The following is an 8,156-nucleotide window of genomic DNA, read 5'->3' on the forward strand; positions in this document are numbered from 1 at the left end:
AGAATGTTAACGATTTGCTATCCCACAACAAAGGGACAAGATGCCACTCACCCCTATTATTGTAAGACAATCCTTCAAAAAATGGGGGGTAGACTTTGTTGGACCTATTAGTCCAGCGGCACATCCATCACAAGCTTGATATGTGATCATGGCCATGGAGTATCTCACCAAATGGGAAGAAGCTAGAGCCTCGAATCGAGCTGATGCACGAACAACAACAAAATTCTTATATGAGAAAATTAGCTCGAGATTCAGCTACCCATTAGAATTAGTTAGTGATCGCGGCTCACATTTTATTAATGAGGTGAGTGATCATTTACTTGTTGGATTCTTAGTAGTCCATCGAAAATCATCACCTTATTATCCACAGGCTAATGGTCAAGCAGAGTATTTTTTTGTGTGTGTACTATCTTGACGAAAACCTTGGAGGCAAGTCGAACGGACTGGGAACATAAGTTGACAGTGGCCCTATGGGCATACCGAACATCGTATAAGGTAGCGACGGGATACACTCCCTTCCGTCTAGCTTATGGTGTTGAGGCAATAATACCTATGGAATACCTAGTTCCGAGCTTAAAAATTACATTGGAAGAACGTCTGACGGAGAATGTATTAGTAGTTGAAAGGCTAATCGATTTAGAAAAGCTTAATGAGACTAGGCTAATTGCATCGCATGGACTCATGGTTGAGAAACTACGCAGAAAGCATTGGTTTGACAAAAACTTGAAACAAAAAGAACTAGAAACGGGGGACCTTGTCCTCATGTATGGTGTAGGAAGCACTACGAAAAAGAAGCTCAAATACAGAGGCCTAGGACCCTTCCAAGTGTCTGAGATCACACCTCAGGGGTTGGTTAGAATTGAGACAATTGACGACATATAGATGGAGGGTTACATCAATGGAAGCAAACTTAAAAAATATTTTGGACCACTGACCCAAGAGATGCTCTTGCAAGAATATCTCTTAAAACAACAAAAACAGCTCGCAAAGGAAAAAATCTAGCAAGCTCAAAAGGAGGCTAAGGCAAGGGAGGCCGAAGCTAAACAATTAGTCCAAAAGATAATGTTACACATGAACATAGCTTCCTTGACTCTCCTGGAGTTGAACATTAAGCTAGAACGACTCAGGGTGGAACTCTCTACGGCTAAATGCCATGCAACGATCATCGCACTAATAGATATGGGATTAAGTCATAACGTGATCTCATATGAGACATGGGTAGCCTTAGATAGACCGCACCTTGAACCCACCGATATACAAGTACGCAGTGTGCACTTGATAACTACGAAAGCTGAGGGATTTTTAAGTGTTAACATTTTCATCAGAAATAATTAATTTTTGCATGAATCACCGGCTAGGGGGCCTGGGAACTCTTCTCCTCGATACCCGGGCAAAACACAATCAAATATTTATAAAGGAATCCCACCAATACAGTGGTCGGGTGGTTGGCTAACCCATGGGCGAGTTGGGGCTAGGCTGGATACAGTGGCTAACCCATGGGCCGGTTGGGGTTAGGCTAGATCGGAGGATTCCTGCGAAACAATTAAGATGCGATTAGTTACATTAGTTAGATTAAGTCTTGAGAAGACCTTGTTCTGTGGGGGAGGGAATCAGCGGGCGGCTGTGCCTCGTTAAAGGAGAAAAAAAGCGGTGATTCCATGGACCAAGTGCAAGTCTCTTCTTGATCTGACCATGTGACTTCAGGTTTGGTCAGATGAATTTAACTAGTTAAGACTTTGACTCGTTAGAATAATTCCCCTGTTGAAAGATTTTCCCATGGTGGAATCGCCCGTGCCTTCCGGGCGAGGGGAGTTTTTTTGGGCTCGATTTCGGAAGAGAACCGCCGGGCTAGTCTCTCGTCTGGACATCCGCGGGTGAGGCCCCGAGTGTGGATCCCTGCCCCACGTGGGAGGCCGACGTTGTTTCCACCGCCAGAGGGGGATCTTACAAGTAGCCATGATTGAGCAGCCTAGCATCCCCATATTCACATAAGATGGTGGCCTAGGCCAGACAGTTTAGAGATGGCTTGGATTAGATTTGGCCCTCTACCAAATAGCATACATCATGCTACACTAGATACTTACCCATAAGAATGGCCTACACATGGAGTAAGCAGACTTTACCCATGGAGACTCTTATCTTAACACTAGAGTAGGTGGACTTTACTCTTGGTGGACAGTCTTTTCTTGACACTGCATGGAGTAGGTAGACTTTACTCTTGGACACCCTTTTCTTGACACTAGCTCAAATGGGGCCCAATATAATCTCAGGTGTCTTTGGGGGAGGTGGAAGAATATATGGTGATTAGTTTAGTACATCTTTATGGACCGATTCTACACTATGAACAGTGGTGCTAACTACGACTACATGGACCTACACAATCATATCTTGCTCATGTATACAAGCCTATATAGATGCATGGCTAACCCCTTCTCCCCATAGTTTATCAATTAACACTATGAGTTTAGTCCCTAGATTCTTCTAGCATACAACCTCCTCCTTGGCAATTTTTGATCACCCTCAACGATCCCTTCATAGGAGAACATGTGTGCTTTTTGGGTAGATGAACCAGCTCTATGGGTTCACTGACGGGCTACTAGCTTAATGCTAATGGCCGCCAATGAGATCCTGCATGGATAATAGTTTTTGCTTTTATAACTATCTTAAGGGTTATCGGTGGGTCAATCCAAAAGGCAAGACAATCACCCGTTGGTTAGAAGAAAATATGTCAATGCCTAAGCATGGGTTGAGAACTCATAAGCCCTCAGTCTGATTAGAGAATGTACACAGAAAACACAGAAGCTCAATCTCTCACTCACTCACTCACTCAGACAATAGATAATGAATAATGCTCAAGCACTCCGTATTACAATGCTCCTTAAATTTGTACAATGCTATTCTGCTCCAGACTAACTCTGTTCCGACTATTCTCTCTATCCTTCTATATCTCTATCTCCTATCTCCTAACTGATTCCTTCTTTAGTATCTAGGAAGGACCTTATTCTTGTCCCATACAACCATTTCCCTTACTATTACAAGAACATTCTGTTACCAAACTATTACAGTAAAGTACATATGATTACAAGAACATTCTATTACCAAACTATTATAGTAAAGTACACATGATTATAATCAACACACATGTGCGCTATTGTCTACGTATGGTTGTCGGTGTACTACCTTTTTACTATTGGTTCTTTCCCCTTGGCTAGCGCCAACTTTGTTTTTTGTTGTTCATTTTCTAGCTGCCTTTTGAGTGTTGCTATCTATTTTTGATGGTCCAATAGAAATTTGTTGATCCATTGAGCCTTCTCCTATGGTGCCTTTGGCTAACATCTGCTTTTGGAGTAGTTCCAGCCTGATCATCACCAGTTCCTCCTTTTTCTCTTCCCTAGCTACTCTACCAACTTGTGTACTTTATTCCACAACTCCTTCACATACATTGATCTAATTGTGCATTTCCTCCAGAGTTGGTGACTGTGGTGGTGATTGCTATACAGGCTGAGCTTTCTCATGGCTATGCACACATTGACCCTCTAGCTCTCCTTCCAACTCCATCTTTGTCTTGAGGTGGAATTGATGGTAGCAACACAGCAGGTGGCATGTGGGAGTTAGCAATACCATGTATTCTTTTAGCTAGTTGTCGTAAATGTCCTTCCAACATGATTTCTGAGAGGCTGTCAGCTCCTCTTCCCACTGCTCCATCAGTTCCATTGGAATTTGGACTATGGGGATGCCTTCCTCAGCCTCCATGGCCTCTTATGTCCTAGCTTCCCTTTTGCAAGGAGTAACTCCTTGCAATCTTTTCCTGTTGCTACTAGCTCCATATTGTGGATCATTTGCATGGCATGGTCCATAATGCGGGGTAGTTTTTCTACTGTTGACTAAGCTGCTTGATCCATGTGATGCATCTTACTTTGGATCTCGTTGTTTGTTGCTCGGAGCTCTAAGACCACCATTTCTAACTCATCCCCTACTCCGTAGTCTTGTTGCTTCCTCTTGTAATATTGCAATGGTGTCTTGCTGATGATGTTGCCTTAGCAAGTCCTAAGCAGCAATTTGTTGATTGTGTTGCTGGACTTGAGTGGAGAACTGCACTTGCGCTTTCACTTGAACTACCTTGGCTAGTATTTCTTCATTCTCCATCTTGTCCACCATGACACAATTTACTATTTTTTCTAATGCTTTGAGAATTTTCTGAGTGGCTAGGTCAATTTTCTACATCATCCTATTCAACTTGTCACTCAATGTGGATGATAGTGGTGATTGTTGGATTTCCCCCTGTTGTATCGTTTATGTCTACTATTTTTTCTCTCCTCTAGGGGAAAATCCACATTTCACAAAAATTTTGCCTATATCTTCAAGTTGCTTCTTCTGCTACTTGTTTGCTTGGATCTCCTTTTGCTGATTTGGCTTGAGAGTGGTAATGTGCTGAGACCACTCAAACTTCCTTTTGTGAGGGTCTGTTTTGCTGGAGGAGGCCTCTTCCTGAGTCTTCTTTTCAGCTCACTTGAGGCTGTGTCTGCTTTATTCTTGTTTTCTTCTTTGTGTTTGGAAGATATAGCCACAAGGCGTTTTTTCTCTACCTCTTTTGTGCCAGCATTTTCCTTTGAGATTCCTCCTCTCTTGTCTCTTCCTAGTTGCTTCATTTTCCTATTGTTTCTAGCTTTTACCTCTTGGATTCCTCCTCTTGTCTTTTCCCTGGTTGCTTCCTCTTCTTGCTGCTTCTTTAATCTCTCTTGTTTATTGACTGAGTCATCCTTCTCTAACTCACCTAGCTGTGCCAAGGCTTTTAAGTGACGCGACATCTTTGTATGACCTCCTGATAGATAAAATGGATTGCATTTTGGGAATTTTGAAATTGGTATGTTTAACACAAATTGGGAATTTCCCACTTATTATGGGAATTTGTACGTGTGTAAAGAATGGCTGTTGGGCCATTCCATACTTGCAAGGATATAGATAGATCATGTAGGAAGGTGGTGTTGATAAATACCATAATAAGGAAGCTGCATATGTCTTGTACATAAATACCCACAGACTTCATGATTGAGGATCAAACTAATAAATAAAACTCTACCTTGAATGGCAACAATTAAATGAAACAATCTTTAAATTTAAATACCAAGTCTTGAACAAGTATGATGGTAGATTATGATGGTGGAAAAACAATCTCGTTTGCAAATTAGGTTGTGAGAAATAGAAAATTTCAAATAAGTGAGACTGCTACATTTTTACTATCATGCGAAGTTAAAGCACAAAAGTCATAGCACCCACAAAAGTTATAACTCTTCAAGGAAGGTACTATCAAAGTCTTCCTCCTCATCAATGAGGTTGATCTGCTCCACCTAGGTGCATTCCTTCTTGCGCTTTTTTGGCTTCCTTGACTGGTATCTTGATTCTCGTATAAGGCCCTGGTTTTCTGGCCCTCCATGACCAAACAATTACATCCGCCTCTTCCCACACCCGAGGATCTAAAAACCCTTCCAACAATTAGCATAGACCTCTGCATCTGTCAAACCACCCTTTCTTGCACATGGTGCCCAATACTGTATCAAAATCTTCTTGTAGTTTGGTGACTTCCTATCCATATCAATGTTTAATTCAGCCACCATAGCAAGCCAAATAGGATACACATATCTATTTGGTGCGAGCAACAAGATAAAGTCCCCTTGGATATCTAGCATTGGGTTGAATTCTTCCCTTGGTTTATCTCATTGAGGTCCACAATAATGATCATTGTACTCCTCATAACCTAAGAACCTTTTAGGCTCAAAGGAAGCATCCATGTCCCGCTGTTGAGAGCCTTGAGACTTTGGCCAAAAATGTGTGTACAATATAGCCTCCGATGCTATAATTGGTTTATCAAGCTCTTGGATTACATTATTCCAGTAATCTATCATAGGTCTATAATATCTTGGAACAAAATAACCGTTTCCAAGATTTTGCCAAAATCTAATATAAGACTTTATACCTGATATCACATCCTCATGCCCCTTTACATTCTCTGCCAACAAAGGTGGATTACCTGGTGGTAACATTGGCTTACCTTCACTATCTTTCTTCCACAGTTGAATACCTCTGTCACTAGGCCTCCAATCAGGTGTTGCTACATGCACTTTCTATTGCATTACTGGTGTGTCCCCAGTCATGAAGAATCAAAATTCAAGTGGCCTAGAGTGGCCTATGAGTGCATCTTGCCCATTACAAATGTATCCATCATAATATCTCTTGAAGTCAGGCACTTGAGTTAGCAAAAAAGGCGTGGTGAAGAGCTTGAGCTGGTGCTTAAGGTGTCCATCAAATGTGGTAAAGTGAAGGTCTATGTCCGACTCTCAATTTTTTCGAGAACCTACTAAACATTGCATCTATGTCCTCATGTGTGTGTCCGACCATTAAAAATCTCAATTGAACAGTTTTAAAAACCCTCCTTGCAACTGGAAGAGATAGATATGCAAACAAATATTGATCCTTGTTTTCATCTGCACAACTATCTAGTTGAAGTAGCAAGTTCTTTGGCAATCTGCGAAAAGCTGAAATCACATCGACACCTTGTAAATCATTTCGACCTGATGCATGTTCTCTTGGAGCAATGGTTGTTGTGGAATTCGCATGTGCATTGTCACTCGATACCTGCTGGCTTCCCCAATAAACTCTTTACCATCAGAATCATAGTGGTAATCTAAAGCTTCCCTTGAGCTCAAGGCATGGAGAAGCGAAACATTTCTCCTTGAAGCCCCATCTGTAGCTAGATCACCAAGGGGGTGCTTATCCAACCACTCTAGGTTATGCAAACACAATGCAATTGATCCAATTGTGAGATTAGGATCCGATGGCCATAACCCATTTAGCATAAAGTGACCGTAATGCCCCTCCCCATGTCCATGAGTGATCATACCAATCAATGCCACCTGTAGCTTGTTGAAATTTGAGCATAATGATGAGCTATGGTGGATCATACACTAGAATCAACATCATTAATAAAGTGATTAGCAAATGATTAAGATGTAATTAGTGAATAATTAGCAAATAGATTAATGTAGGCATGGATACTCAAAAACGAGCAAATTCTCATTAGGGCTATGCCTCAATTTATAGAGTTTACATCAAGCATCAAATCCCATTGATTTCTCCATGATTCACTCCCTGAATATCTCCACCTTTTGCCTGATTCTCTCCACCTCTTCTCTTTTCCCTGAATATCTCCCAGAATATCTCCACACCCCTAAATTCCCTCATGCTTACCATTATTCTCTCCCAGTAGATTCTTCTCACCTTTTCACAGGTTCTTTCACAATTACATCTTCTCTTTTACAGCCTCTATCCAAGAGCTTGTTCCCACACACACACCCTATTCACTTGTATATTTCAACACCTCCCCTCAAGTGAATACTCCTAGTACACCTAGACCCTATACCAAGTTTGCCTCCCCTTACTTGGTAGTCCGCGACCAGTGTCTACTCCTCCCCTCAAGTTATCTCAGCACATCTGGACCATGTATCAAGTTTCTTTCTTACTTGACAGTCCGCGACCAGTGCCTCAAGTCCCTAAACTCCATAGTCCTTGACACTCTCTCTCTCTCTATGTGTCCAAGGCTACTATAAGTGCCCGCGACCTTGACTAAAGTGCTCACACATACATCTACCACGTGGCCTACATCATCGGTGGCTCAGAGGTGGTTTTACTTTATTGGGGCAGGTTACATTGGGTTGTGGGGTCTCTCTCTCTCTCTCTCTCTCTCTCTCTCTCTCTCTCTCTCTCTCTCTCTCAGAGATTTTCACATGGCTCCTCACTCTTTGGAGCCTCACATCTTCTCTTGTCTTCAGTCTTCTTGTCGTGGCAGCTTCTCTCCACGCGTCCGTCTCTTCTTTCAGTCTTCTTGGGGCAGCTTCTCTTCTCGTGTCCATGTCTTCCTTCAGATCTTCTTCTCGGTGTGGATCCTCTTCTTGGGAAGAGATATTCTTCTTCTTTCATGGCTGGGACCATGAGCTCGTCCGTCAGGTCATTTTGCTCCATGTGAGCAACATGTTTCAATGTTTTGCTGACAGTTCCTTTGGGCTTTTTATGTTTATTTTGTATCATTATGCAATGCAAACCCAAATTTATGCGGGAGGTCTTACCTCTTGCCTTAATCTGGACAAGGGCAGTGTTTGTTC

This window comes from Cibotium barometz, chromosome 31 (assembly GCF_041138505.1).
Source record: "Cibotium barometz isolate CiBa-2024 chromosome 31, ASM4113850v1, whole genome shotgun sequence".
Classification (NCBI taxonomy): Eukaryota; Viridiplantae; Streptophyta; class Polypodiopsida; order Cyatheales; family Cibotiaceae; genus Cibotium; species Cibotium barometz.